General features: G+C 39.7%; 1 long non-coding RNA gene across 1 annotated transcript in view; it reads right to left on the bottom strand.

The window, feature by feature from the left end:
- Nucleotides 1–1,923: 1,923 nt before the first annotated feature.
- Nucleotides 1,924–15,377, bottom strand: part of LOC138763230 (uncharacterized) — a 112,399-nt gene continuing 98,945 nt past the window's right edge. Inside the window, exons 3-4 of the long non-coding RNA XR_011357433.1 lie at nucleotides 6,350–6,447; nucleotides 1,924–2,186 (exon numbers count right to left, since the gene is read on the bottom strand). This is a non-coding gene — a long non-coding RNA (uncharacterized lncRNA). The remainder of the gene's footprint in view (nucleotides 2,187–6,349; nucleotides 6,448–15,377) is intronic.

Genomic DNA, 15,377 nt, shown 5'->3' with positions numbered 1-15,377 from the left:
CTTCCTGACTAACTCATTTAAAAAAAATATTTCATTATGAGAATTTTCAATCAACATGCAGTCAAAATGAAGAATAATAAAAAATCAATATCCATAATGTTAATAAAATTATACAAATATTGATCCGATATTTGAAAATTTTAAAATGAGATAAAAGAGTCAACATGTGATTCATTTATTATAAAGAAAGAAAAATTACAATAATCCTACAAAAATGCCAATTCAACGTCCATGTTGAACTAAAGGGACAAAAAGATAATAGAGAGAAAAAAATACAAAATAAGAGGAACCCTCCCTCACCCAAAACAAGAAGAAAGAAGAAAAGAAGAAAAAGTAAGAAAAGAGAAAGAATAAGAAAAAGAAAAGATTGGCTTCACCACCAACCCCACTCCCATCAAGGGACAAGTAACATGACTCATCTAGGGTCCTTGGCACTGTGATCACCGGGGGGAAGAGATGGGGGAGGGGGGGAACCGTTTAAAGATTTACCCGATATACCTTAGGTTTGAATTCCATATCCTTGAAAATACATCATACCTGTTTCTGAGGTTCTAGGTGAACTTCTCCAGGCAAACACGATGATGCATTTTTATCTTCCAGCAGGATAAACCTAGTTTTGAATCAGATTTCCAAATAACTGCTATGCATTTCCTGGCCATTGGTAAAGCAAGCTTAACACATTTTAATTGATATTTTAACAGCCACATTTCACTTTTTGTGTCTTCTAAATTCCCCAATAAAAATAATTCAGGTACCTGAGGGTATCGAATTCCAGTCATTTTTTTTTCCAGAAGATTACCCAAATCTTCCCAGAAAGGCCTCACTTTAGGGCATGACCAGGTTGAATGCAAGGAAGTACCTATTTCTTGGCCACATCAAAAACATTGGCCTGATATTTCCAATTTTAATTTCTATAACTTTTGTGGAGTAAGGTATGCAAGAAATTGCATTGCTCCAGCCACTACCTTCATTTAATCATGTTAATCATGATGTCCCAACATAAGTCGGACCAGCAAAATGGATCAATTTCTATTCCCAAATCTGATTTGCACCTTTGTCTTGAATTATCAAGCCCTCGTTTAGGGGTTCCTGTCTGAAGGAAGGAATACATTTTTGAAATTTTTTTTGCTCCCCTTTCGAACCAGAGTCTCTATTTTGCTGCACCGTGGTAAGGTCAGTGCTGGACCTAATTTTTCCCTTAAATAAGATCTTAACTGAAGATAACAGAAAAAATATATTTTTAAAACTCCATATTTATTCCTAATTTATTCAATTATCATAAAAAATTATCCCTGCTCATTACAATCTTCAATACACTTGACTCCTCTCTGGGACCAAGTGTCCAGGATTTTATTATTAATTGTCAATGGAATTAACAGATTTTGAGCCAGGGGTGTTTTAGGTGAAAGGCCTCCCTTGACCCCAATTTGACCATTAATTTTATTCCATATTGTAATTACATGCTTTAATAGAGTCAGATAATAATTTAGAATTCCATTTATATTTTAAATTTTCTTCTATCCTCTCACCAATGTTATACAACTCCAATTTTACCCATGAAGACTTGTCTCCTCCATCAAAGAGGGAGGGGGCAAACTTCAATTGGGTTGCCCAAAAAAAAAAAATTTGAAATCTGGGAGCATTAATCCTCTCAATTCATAATTCCAAGTTAATTTATCAATAAAGGCTCTGGAAGACTTACCTTTCCACAGAAACTTCCTGATGCCTTTATTAAGGTTTTGAAAGAACCTCTGGGGTATAGGAACAGGCAAACTTTGAAAAAGAAATTGTGCACCTGACTCTACCTGATCACGTGACAGCCTCCGCTTCACTAATAAAGATCTTGACACAAGTGTTCGCTTTGAAATGAACCTCCAGAGCCATTAGTTCTCACTCACATTCCGTCAAAGAATTTATTTGTATACAGATTTGCAATGTGGTTTTTGGTTAGAAGCTTGAAATGGAAATTGAGTCCAAATAAATTATTGCACTGAGCTGGAAATTATTTCTGTTCTCTAGTGGATCAGGAAACATTCTACACAGACTAGTCTTGAAGCCCAGTCAACAGTGCACGCATCCTTGGGTGCGGTCTTCAATTAATTTTCAATCTGTGCTTCCATGAGTGGACTTTTAATAATGTACCCAGGCCTTGAGGTCATTCTCATTAACATATGAATAGCCTAGCACTGGAAAAGAGGAATGAGACATGAATGTCAGGGCAAAAATGTTAATAACTTGGATGCAAGAACAAAAAAAAGAGCTGGCTATTATCATTGTCATTTTGAACTTGTTAATCATTTCCTACATTTGAAGGAAAAGCATTAATTAAAATGTCATTGCAGCTTTTAAATACTAATAATTGCTGAGTGTATAAATGGAGGTTCCTCCAACACTCGCAATAATTCTGATCCTGGGCGAATGTATCCTTTATACTGATCACAGCAAGAGTCAAGACCAAGATAATACAAGTCAAATTGTTGATAGTTTAAAAAAAATGATAGGTGGCTGCTTACAACTCCCTCTCTCTACAACAAGCCCTGTCAAACCTCACTTTGGGATTGACCGCTTTCCTCATCGACTCTGCCACAATTACAAATCGGAGTTCAGAACACTCCTTATAGTGGTTTAAAGTTCAAACTGTTGACATACCGCTCAACCCCAAACATGAGTTTATATAAAATAAACGACATTGTGACACACATGAGCAAGGATGACATCCATCAATGTGGTATGGATTTTGATTTGACCCAAATATGGGAAACTTGAGCTTGTACTCAAAAATTATTCTGGTTTTAAGAAGGAGTTTTGCTCAAGCATTCTGCAAACCTAAAGCTTTTCCTGACAAAGCACAATTAGGCAGAGCTTTATAATGGCATGAAATTTTTAATTTGCTCTCAAAAATATTTGATGATAAAACAAAAAAATAGTGGCTATAATTTTATTAATTGAGCTTAAAATTAAGTTTCGGCCAAAAAATTCCACTTCACCAATGTGAAATATGATTTTAAGTATCTAAAAACAGTGAGCAAAATCCACATCTTTCAGTGATAGTGAGATGAAGTAAGTTGTTTCTTAGCATTTTTTTTTAAATTCAGGAGATTTTAAAATGTTCTTAACAGTATCTTTGTCTGCAAATAGTAGAAGCCGATTCTGGCCATTGAGACCTGTGCTGCCCCAATTACAACCAATTAAGTATGTTTTGGAGGGTGGGAGGAAACCGGAGCACCCAGGATAAACCCACGGCAGTCACGGGAAAAATTTTACAAGGAGTGCCAGATTCGAAACTGCGTTGCTGGCATTGCAATTAGTGTCGCGCTAACGACTAATTTAAACTGGATTTGAGGTCAGTTTTGTGCGTGGACACAACTTTTGGGGTGATGTGTCTCAAACAACTGCAAGATATTGTGGAAATTAGGTCTACACTGAACATAACTTGTACTTCAAGTGATCATCGTTTGTGTAGGTTTTGTGAATTTTGGGTAGATGATGTTGAAATAAACAGTGCATCTGTGTAGAAATGCCAGGAAAGACTCCACATCCATTTGTCATTGACCTTTCCAATTGAATCATTTATGTTCAAGAAGGTAATTGTCCTAGACTTCTTATTAAAACATAATATGTTACTTGTGCTAATAACTCATGGTCAGACATGACACTATCTGCTTTATATGCAGATTTCATAATGGCACTAAAATAAAGTCATAACAGAACTGGTTTTAGAGCAATGTTTTAGTGAATGTTGTTCATGAGAACTTGTCTGAAACAGTACAGTAAGTAAATTCAAAGTAGCTCACCAGTGTGAATCAATTATGTACCTTTTACAAAGTTTTATTACTGTCTTCATGTACGGTGTGATATTTTCACTGTAAATGACTGTTCTTCATGTCTGATTTCCTGCTTTATGTTCACCTGTACTGGTAACTTGCTTTGTGTAAGATGCTTTCTGTCATGCTTTTGTTTCTTCTTGCCATGTTTATTATTGCATTCATGTATGATATGTTCACTGTAAATGGCTGTTGTTCTTGTCTGATTTATCATTTTTTTTTCCATCTCTACTGGTAGCTTGTTTTTCTAAAATGTTTCTGCTATAGCTAAGCTCCTTTTATTTTCTCTTGTAAATTACAGCAGTATTATTATTAAAAAGATTTTTCCTGTTATCCTAGTTGCATGCTTAGTCCAAGATTTTTTTTCTGCTATACTGTAGCTACATTTCAACAAAATTAAATGCTTTTCTGTAAATACACTAAAAAAAAACTTTTCTCAATAGTCCCTACTGAAATGGGGGGTGGGGGGTGGCGGGTTGTATGCCTATGGGTCTTATAGGCCATCAAATACAGTACTTTAAAATATATTCTGGAGGGCCGTGGGAAGATGGGAAAGAAATGAATTGCTCCTCTGTGTTGGGAGCAGTGTGCTCCTAGAAAAAAAGCTGGAGCTCCTGGAAACCTGATTTGAAGACAGAAAATGATGCAAACTCTCAGCAGGTCAGGCAACATGTGTACAGAGAATTGGAGTCAACGTTCCAGGTCGAAGACCCTTTGTCAAAATCCTATTTTTTTTCTTTCCTTTATGCGTGCCCTTTTTTTGCCTTCCTGTGCCACCCAACTACTCCAATGAACCTACAAGCCCCTGTATGTCTTTAGAATTTGGAAGGAAACTGGAACACCCAGAGGAAACCCAAACAGACAGGGAGAATGCAAAAACTCCATGCAGACAGTGACAGACTCAAAATCCGGACAGTGGTGCAGTAATAACATTGTGCTTACCACTACTGTGATGTTATTTCAGAAAAAAACACCTCTCGACACAGAATTTTGTTCACAGGCAATGCACCTCAACACTATTTGGTCTGTCTTACTCCTGATCTGATTATCAGACCAGTTTTATGTTTTTACATTTTAAAAACAGACAGTTAAACTGCAATATTTTGCACGCATTATAGTAAATTGTATATTTACAGGGCATCAAAGGCTTGGGGAGAAGGATGGGTAGTGGTGCTGAGTGACAAAATGGATCAGCTCATGATTAAATGATGGGACAGACTTGATGGGCTGAATAGCCTATTTCTACACCTACATCCTTTGGTCTTATGGTCAAAAAGTGATGAATTGTTTTCAGTATGCAAGATGATGTGTCTGCATCTTTGTACAGCCAGTTATGGAGGCAATTGCATGTCAAAACTTCAGATCTAATCCACAATTTTTGACTGGCAAGTACAGTTGGTGGTATTTATCAATTTGCAATTATGACATATTGTCAGCAACATTATGTTGGAGTATAGTTCTTCAGTTTATCCTTTGCTTATCCTTCAAGTGAATCTGTACTTAGCAGCAGAGGACCTCCTCTCCTGGACCCACTTAAAAAGAGCCTTCAACTACACAGTTGGTGCTGATTGATTACTCCCAGCTGGGCGCACAATTCACCAAAGATCATTGCTTGCTCATGTTCTTTAAAGTTGTTAAAGTCTCTTGAGTGTGGCAGGCCAAGTGCTGAAGAATGTTGCCCTGACTTCAATACATTTGCTCAAGCGTTCCCTTTGGTATATAAAAAAAAATCAACAGAAGCTGCTAGAAGAGAATGGAGGAGGAGGATTTTCTGCAAGAGACCATTTCTGTCCAAGGTTCACTTCTCTTATCTGAAGCCTCCCTGGTGCAAGAGCTGAAATGTTCACAGTTGTGGCCTGGTCCTATTTTTCCCCAGACTGGCTGGGAGAGATAATATTTCAAAATTGGGCAGCTGTCTCAATTTATGCCAGAAACATAATTTGGAACAAAGGAAAAATAAAACACAGAAAATACACATTGGGTCAGGCAGCATTGTGGAGTGAGAAACAGAGGTAGGTCAATAAGGCCCTTCACAAGTCGATTTACCCTAATTGTTCTTTCAAGCAATGGAGGATGATGAGGGGATAGACAGCCAGCACCATTTTCCCAGTGTGGCAATGGCCAATACCAGAAGACATCTGTTTAAGGTGACCGGATTTTTTTTTACATAGAGTGTGCTGGGTGGATGGAATGATTTGCTGGGGCTGGTGGTGGAAACTGGTACAATAGGGACATTTTGATAGGAACATGGATGCAAGAGAAATGTGAGGTTATGGGCTGTGAGGAAGGGAAGTGTTAGATTGAGTTGGGGTAGGTTTATGGGGTTTGGCCCAATATTGTGGGCTGAAAAGCCTCTACTCTGCTGGACTATTCTATGTCCTATGTTCATTCTGGTTCTCTGTCTGATCTACTGATGGTATCCTGACATATTCTACCTTTGTTTCTGATCTCAGCAGGTTTTTGCTTCAATGACTTCACATGGTAAATGATACATGTTTTCTGGAGCATTAATTATACTCACACACCATTGGCCTGGATATTTCTGAAGTGAATCTAATGAAGTCCATTCTTAAAAGATTGAGTGCAGATCTCTACTGCCTTTATAAGTCATGGTGGAAGCTATCTGAAATAAAATAATTCAAAATAAATGTCATAGGTACGGATTCCATGCTCACAAAGTATAAATATTTGAAATATTAGAGCAATCCATGCCTGGGGGCAGTAGGATTGGATAAGCATGATCTGATAACTGGAGAAACACAAGCTCTGTGGATGCTAGAATCTTGAGCAGATAAGGGAGAAGCTGAAGGAACTCCACGGGTTAGTCAGCTTCCATGGAAAGAAATGGATAAAGCAAGGGTCCTGACCTGACATGTTGACTGTACAGTGATGCTGAGTCCCTCCAGCTTCTCTTTGACTGCTTAAGATCTGATAATTGGCACCTTGTATCCTTAATGAAGGTGAGAGATCTCAACAAGAGCCAGGCCTTCTTCAGTAAGGGGTTCTCTCACCACCTCGCCAATATTGTTACTGTCAATATTGCTGGGGTGACTCTTGATCACAAACTCACTGGTCCAATCAGATAAACAATTCAGCTACAAGAGCAGGCTGGGGACTGATGGTCTATGATAAGTAGCTCACCTCCTTGCAAACTGTTCCACCCTCAATCAGGCACAGTTATGATTGAACTCTCCATTTGACAAAATGAATGCAACTCCAGGTTAGTTCGAGTTCAAGTTAATTCTCTTCTGACTGTTTATATATAACCAGATGAAACAGGGTCTCACCAAACAATGGTGTAAACACATTCACACACAATACACAGCACATTAATAATAACAAACATACTTAAAGATATTTTACAAAATAAATAGGAATATTTTTGAATAATTTATTTGTTTCATTTATAAGATACCTAAGATTACTAGTTACCATCCATCAATCTCACAGCCTGTGGAAGAAGTTATTTCCCAGCCTGACAGTCCTGATGGTAGTAGGGATCCTCAATAATTATTTGAGGCTTATTTAAGCCATGCTCCTGTTAATGTCATCAATAGAGGAAAGGGAAATCCCAGTGATATTCTTGGGTGTTTTGATGATTCTTTGCAGCTACTAGTCCACACAATGATGGAACCAGAAAGGACACTCACAATTGCCTCCACTGCCTCATACTTCCAGTGAGCTAGGTTGAATCCTGACCTTTAGTAATGTCTATGTGGAGTTTCCTTGGGTGCTCCAGTTCTCTCCCCCACCCCCCCCCCCCCCCACACACACACACACCCCAACATCCTTTGAGTTCTGACTGTATAGGTGAGCAGTAGAAAGTAAAACCTAGGAGGGAGATAGAGGGAGCAGGTGACAAGGCTCGCAATGATGCACTTGTTTCTGCACTTGTGTCTCTATGACTCCAGACACTACCATATAATCTGAAGAGAAATAATTGGCTTGATTCAACATTGTAAACATTTACACCCTTCACTACCACTGCTCCATGACTCCAGTAGGCACCATCCCCAAAATGCACTGTAGATCCTTGACTAAAATTTTCCAATGGCACCCTGATGCCTCTGTCCTCTGTCACCAAGCAAGTCCAGAGATACATCATCACTTGTAAATGGCAATACACAAAGGTGGTGGTGAAACTCAGCAGGCCACGCAGCATCCATAGGAATTAAAGGGTAACCCATGTTTTGGTTCTGGAGTCTTTGTCAAGGTATGAGTCAAAACAGGCATATACCTGAATAAAAGATGAAGATTACGGGGAGGAGGAGAGGATGAAGAAACGTGTAGAGGGAGGATCACAGGCTGACAGGTGAGAGGTAATGCGGATACAGCTGGGAGGGTAGAAGAGAAAAAAAGCTGGAAAGTGATAGAGGAGAGAGTAGTTCTCTGATAGATGAGGGAACCAGGAGGAAAGGAGACAGAGGGATTGGGGAAGAGAGACTCTGTGGAGGGCATTAACCGAAATTGGATGTCAATGGCGATGCCTTCTGGTTGGAGGCTGCCCAGACAGAATATAAGGTGTTGTTTGATCTTGTAAACCCACCCCCCCACCCAACAAATTATGCACCTTCCAAACCTGTACACATTTCTTTCCTGTTCCTTCATTGCTTCTTGTTTAAAATTCACCTCGGAGCAACGGATCAAAGTGTATCTCTCCACTTTCCTTCTCAATGACAGATACAAGCAGAAAATAAATGCCTGATCGTGAATTTGGAGAAAAATCAACACAAATACACATTGCAACTTTTACTGCATATTTAAGCTCAGTAAAGAACATTTCTCCTTGGAGTATTGTTTGACATTTTTAAGCAGCTTAGATTTAATTAAATTAGGTGGAAGGAAAGGGTTTCATTTGTGAAAAAAATACTTTGCTGAAGATGTTATTTTACCTGCCCCCTATGGAGAATCTACCCCTCAGGGTTTTAAGCAACTGACATTAGAGAGTGACTTCTTGCTGTGTCTTAAAAGCTAAAGTGGAAAGTCTCCCAGAGGAAAGGTAATTAAACCCAAATTCCAGATTACATACACTCTCCAACTCAGCTACTGTAATTATCATAGAGTGGTGATAAACTTGTGTCTATTTTTGTTAATACAAAAATGTGCTGGAGAAATTTAGCAGGTGTCACAGTGTCCAACAGAGGCAAAGATATATAACCAATGGTTTAGGCCTGAGCCCTTTGTCAAGGTGTGAGCAAAATGGTTGGGTGAGGAGGGAAGAAGGGTCAAAGGAAGGAGCATAGGCCAACAGACAAGAGACCATAGTGGACATGGGTAGGACGGCAGCAGAGAAGTGCTGAGAGTGGGTTAGCTTTGTGAATGCAGAGCTGGAGGAAAAGAGATGTAGGGAGAGAGAGAGATGGTGGGGCGGGTAGGGGGTTAACGGAAACCAGAGAAGTTGATGATAATGACATCTGGTTGGAGGGTGCCCAGACAAAATATGAAGATATTTCTCCAGTTTGTGGATGGTCTCAGTTTGGTAGTGCAAGAGATCATGGACAGACATGTTGGAATGGGGATGATTTTAACATTCCAAATGTTGACATTGCTCAAGACACACCAGAAAGATTATGTGTCAGAGAAAATCTTTAGATTTGATTCTTTACAAAAGATAAATTTCTCTTTTCTCTCAGCTGTGCCAATTGAAAATACCTCCTAGAAATTTGGGCATGTACAGCATTCAATTAACCAAAGAGTATACTGGCTGAAAATGACTCTCAAATGCTCAGCAAGTGTGTAAAGTCAAGGGTGACCCACTAAAATGAATAGTGGTGCTTCTGGAGTTGCTGTAACAGCAGCGCCACCACTGGTGTGGATCTGGGAGAGCGGGGAGCGGAAACACAGTGCTGCTCCGCAGGATTCTACTGCCTGTTCCTGATGCCAATAGCTCAGTACAGGCGATAAAAGACCTGTTACAGGAGCTAACTCTTTTTGGGCTCAAGATGGCAGTGCCTGTGCTGGACATGTTACCATGAGGGGTGCAGACACCGGGGATGCAGTGGACTGGTGCAAGGCACCAGAAATGGGGAGACCACACCGCTGTTGTGAAGGAGAAGCAGAGTCGATGGCTACAGGACAGAGACCTATGAGGGGCTCAATGGCTGAAGGTCCCACACAAGTTGCTGGAGAATGTATTATTGGGAACCAGGTATTGGAACCAGGATTTAAGAGGGTGCTGAGGTTGTGAAGGGCTCCTGAATGCCCTGAAGACTTCCTGACTGTATCAGAGTTTTGGACCTGGAGCTCGAATTTTCCGATGCTTTAAACAAGAGCAATGGTTTTCAAACTGCCCCCCTAAACTCACATTACACCTTAAGCAATTCCTGGGTCATAATTGCTCTGAGATTAGTAAGGGATTACTTAAGGTGGTAAGTGAATGAAAAGAAAACTTTTGAAAACCACTGTTTTAATTGGACTTAATTGTCTTTTTATGTGCACGGTTTCATAACTCCAAAGGAAATGGGCCAATGATAATTTTTCTCAAGCAAAATATCTCAGTAACAATTGGGTCTAGAGCAGTGATTCTCAGCCTTCCCTTCCCACTCATATACCACCATAAGCAATCCCTTACCAATCGCAGAGCAGTTTTGGCATAGGGATTGCTTTAAATGGAATGTGGGGTTAGGGGGGCAGTTAGAAAACTACTGAACTAGAATCAGTGTGGCTGCCGAAGATGTGGGAATGCTGGAGTGTCTCTGAAGGGAGTCTCTTTTGCTTTTCTTTCTCCTATTGTTAGAGGTACCAGGCAATGCTTATGGTGACTCTTTGTTTGCCTTACAGTTGCAGTAGTTCATGCATACAAGTATTACATTTTTAATGTATCATCATGTGCAATAAAGGAACCTTTGAACCTTTAATCTGTGTTGGCCCTACTTTCTTGCTGGAAAATGTGTTCTAAGCTTTGTGTGAGTGTGTCTGAGTGCAAATGCATGTGTGCGTGCGTGTGTATATGCGTGAGTGTGTGTATATACATTTGTGATAACAATAATAATAATAACAAGAGCATATTGTCATACATGTAAACACAATGTGTAGATGAGCTGATACTCTTAATTGCGGGAGCCACATATGTACATAGGTACATACCAATTACAGTGATATAAATGAAATTATCACAAAATGCCAAGACAGAAAAAGAGATAATAAATATAAAACAATAAATAGATAAATATTCACAGTTACAGTAGCTCAAGGAAAAACAAATGTAATGTTTCAGTAGTGTAGAGAGTAGTTTACATTTGGAATAATTAGCTAAGGTTCAAAAGCCTGATAGGTGTTGGATAAAAACCTTCTTGAACTGAAAGATGCTGAAGTTCAGGCTTTTCCATTTGCGGCATGAAGATGGCAAATGAGAAGAGGAATGGTTATGGTGCTTTATGATGTTGGCTGCCTTTCTGAGGCAGTTCCTCACATAGATACCTTCAATGGATGGGAGGTAAATGTCTGTGTTGAACTTAACTAGGTTTGGCACTTTCTGCAGCCTTCAGTGATCGTCAACATTTGAGTGTCTAAACCAGCCAACCTGTATCTGCCTGGGTTTTCCCCAGGGGCTCCAGTTTCCTCCCACCATTCAAAAGCGTACCAGGGGTGTAGGTCAATTGGTCTGCATGGACTCAAAGGGTAAAATGGTCTGTAACCATGCTATAAATCTCTCTCTCTCTCTCTCTCACTCAATAAATATAAATAAATAATTAAACAAACAGACAAACAATACCTAACACCATAGATGCATTGCGTTGTGGAGTTTGGAAACAGGCCCTTCAGCCCAACCTGTGAAAACCAACCAAAATGTCTCACCCATTGTCCATCTTGAACAGATAAAATAGTTTGGTCTCACCTGCTTTCTTTAGTTGAGAATTCCATAGGCTATTGGGAAAATAATTTCTCCATCATCTCCACTCTAAGTGACTCGCCTATAAACCTGAGTGAACCCTGATCTTGGGCATCATGAACATCCTTTGTGCATCAAATCTGTCCAGTCCTATTAGAATATTGTGGTTTCCATGTGATTCCCATTCATCCTTATATACTTTGGCAATATAAGCCTTAAAACATGGTAGCTTACATTTTAAGTTCTGGGCATTGACAAAGAAATTGTACCCATTATCTTCTTCCACAAAGACAATCTGATCCAACATTGACATCTGAACTTGCAACTCTTTAGAAAGAATGGATGGCTGGAACCTTTTCACTGATAGCTTCACCAAAATTAAATTTGACAAAGCTATATAATTAGGTGCTTTAAAAATAGAGGCATGTTTTCTGTCAACATTTCCATGAACAATTCTCCATATCTTAATCCCACACTGTCCACAGAAATCTGTGAGAAATGGAGGAACATCCCACCACTCCAACATATCTCCCACTAAGTATAAGGAATAATTAGAAAATGCATCAGAAATTCAACCCCAAAGCAATTCCAGGGGAGTGCATGCTGGAACATACCACATTTACATTCTCTTATAAAATTCCTCACTCAGAACCTTGGATCCAGAAATACATCTAACAGGGGTCAGTAATTGTTTGTAACCGGAGAGATGATCTCATGGACTGACCCCAGCTGGGTGAATCTGAGGAGATGATCAACATCTTGGTCAAGTAGAGCAGTAAAATAAAAGAAACATCACAACAATCTGAGCCATCCACTATCATCAGAAGTCAAAATTCAAAGTTCAAATTTCAGATTTATTGTGAGAGAACACACATGACATCACATACAACCCTGAGAATCTTTTTCCAGCGGGCCAGGCAGAATTTCTACTTAACGGTAGTGTAAAAAAACTCTACTCAAGTAAAGATACATATTCAAAAGAGAGAAATATAAACAAAGAAAAAATGTAAACTGTCTGTGCAATAATGAAATTAATATTCAATAATAAATAATATGCAATTTATTTATATTATTAGAATGACTCTCTGATTGTTGTTTAAGAATCTAATGGTGAAGGGGTAGCAACTGTTCCTGAACCCTGGTGGAACACATCTTTCCTGATGGCAGAGTGCATCCTTGGTGGTGTGGATCCTTGGTAATTGCGGCTGCTCTCTAACAGCATCATACCATGTAGGTTTTCTTGATGGCGTAGAGAATTTTGTCTGTCATGTACTGTGGTGTGTCTACTACCTTTTGCAAGGCTTTCCACTCAGAGGTATTGGTGCTCCCATACAAAGCCATGATGCAGCCAATCAGCATACTTGCCATTACACATCTATAGAACTTCGCCAAGGTTTTCCTGTTATACCCAACCTCTGCAAACTCCAAAGAAAGCAAAAGTGCTGATGAGCTTTTCTTCATGATGATATTCATGTGTTGGGTCTAGGAAAAGTCCTCTGAGATAGAGACTCCTAGGAATTTAAATTTGTTCACCCCGTCCACCTCTGATCCTCCAATGCTCACTGGATCGTACACTCTAGTTTTCCTTTACTAAAGTCTACAATCAGCTCCTTGGTTTTGGTGGCATTGAGTGAGAGGTTGTGGTTAATACAGCATCCAACCAAGTTTTCAATCGCCCTCTTGTATGCTCACCTCTTTTTTGTACAATCTGCTACTGTGTTATGGTCATCAAATTGGTAGAGGGTGTTATTGTTGCACCAAGCCACATAGTCAAAGAGCCGGGAGCTAAGAATGCAGATTTACAAAGATTGTTGGTAAGTGTAGGGCAGTGAATGTTGTCTGCATGAACATGAGTAAGTCATTTGACAAGTTCCTCCACTGTAGGCTGATTCGGGAGATGCTGGTATATGGGATCCAGAGTGAGTTGAAATTGGTTTACTCATATAAGACAGAAGGTAGTGATGGAAGTTTGTTATTTGGATTGGATGCCTGTGACCAAGGGTGTTCCCCAGTGTTGGGATCCCTATTGTCTGTGATATACAAAAATAACTTTGATGTAAAAGTGTGTCGGTAGGTAAGCACATTTGCAAATGGTAGAAAGATTGGTGGAGTTGTGGGCAGTCTAGAGGGCTATCAAAGAATATAACAAGATGTAGGCCAGTTTCTGAAATGGGCAGAAAAATAACAGAATGCCATACATAAAAGTGCTGGTGAAACTCAGCAGGTTATGCAGCATCCATAGGAAGCAAAGGGATATAACCAACATTTAAGGCTGAAACCTTCATTGAGGTATGAGCAAAAAGCTGGCAGATGCCTGAATAAAAAGGTGAGAGGAGAAGAGGAGAGGATGGATCAAGGGGCAGGGTGGAGAGCTCAGGCCAACAGCTAAGAGGTTTCAGGTGGATACTGGTGATAGGGTAGAAGAGAAAAATAATGATAGTAGTTGGGGGAAGGGGTAGCTCTCTAAATGAAGAGGGAAGGGGATAGGGAGCTGAAGGAGAGAAAACAGATGGAGATGAGTATCTGATGTAATTTAATCCAGACAAGTGTGAAGAGTTGCATTTTGGGAGTCAAATGTAAAGTTATCAACAGGGCTTTTAAAAGCATTGATGTGCAGAAGGATCTGGGAGTGTAGGTCCAAAGCTCACTGAAAGTGGCCATACAAGTGGAAACTGATCAGATTGTTGGGACGTGAACTGGTAGAAAGATTGGTGGAGTTGTGGGCAGTCTAGAGGGCTATCAAAGAATATAACAAGAGGAAGATGAGGCAGCATCAATGGATAAAGTGAGCTCCTCCTTGGTGATGACAGCTGAAGGACTTCCATCATACCAGCTTCAGCAACCACTTCAGCCGACTTCGTGAACAGACTTTGAGAACAGAGGTCAAGAAAATGGGATGGGGGCTATGTACGGGGACTGGAGCTTGGTGTTGGTGGTGGCAGAGGCTGAATGATTCTTAACCACTCGTTGTCTCTGAAGGGACTTTCTTTCCTTGGAGTTATGCGGTCATACAGTAGGTGCTTCAGACCAAGTTATCCATGCTGATCACAGTGGTGTTCTGGCTGAGTCCCATTTTCCTGGATTAAATCCATCTCTTCAATCATTCTGATCCATATATCTGCTCAAATGTCTTCAGAACATGATGTGGACCAATAAGCTTAATATTTTAATTGTCAACTTTTTCAGTTATTTTCATCAACGTTCTCTTTAATAATTGTGGCAATAACCAGATTACCCAAGTTTTCTTCATTCCGTATCATAGCTCCCATTAATTCACCAAACCAGAAATAGATGAACTGTGCCTATTGGATAATGCCAAAAGTCTCAGCAGAGGTCCGCAGGAGGTATATTCTTCACGGGTGCCTACAGTGAGCACCCAAGTAGGGCTAAGTACTGGTGTCCTTCAACAATCTGTAACAGTTTTTTATTTTTGCAGGCTAAATATTTGCTGAACAGAACAAACAAAACTGCCAGTGGATGAAAGCCAGGATGTTGGAATTAAGATGTATCATTAGGCATGTTTACCAAACCAAGTCATCTAATCTGTGAAGGTGTCCATGTCTATACAGCTGGAAACAATGTTCTCATCTCTCCATTGTATTCATTGACTGCTGGGTAATATCTGGCAGGAAGAGATATTTCCTATTCAATCCTTACATACAAAATAAAGTTCACCAGTTCTAATTACTGAGCTGAGAAAGGATGTATCGTAATTACCAAGC

The sequence above is a fragment of the Narcine bancroftii genome, chromosome 1 (genome assembly GCF_036971445.1).
Source record: "Narcine bancroftii isolate sNarBan1 chromosome 1, sNarBan1.hap1, whole genome shotgun sequence".
In the NCBI taxonomy this organism is placed as follows: Eukaryota; Metazoa; Chordata; class Chondrichthyes; order Torpediniformes; family Narcinidae; genus Narcine; species Narcine bancroftii.
This window is presented reverse-complemented; position numbering and strand designations above follow the sequence as displayed.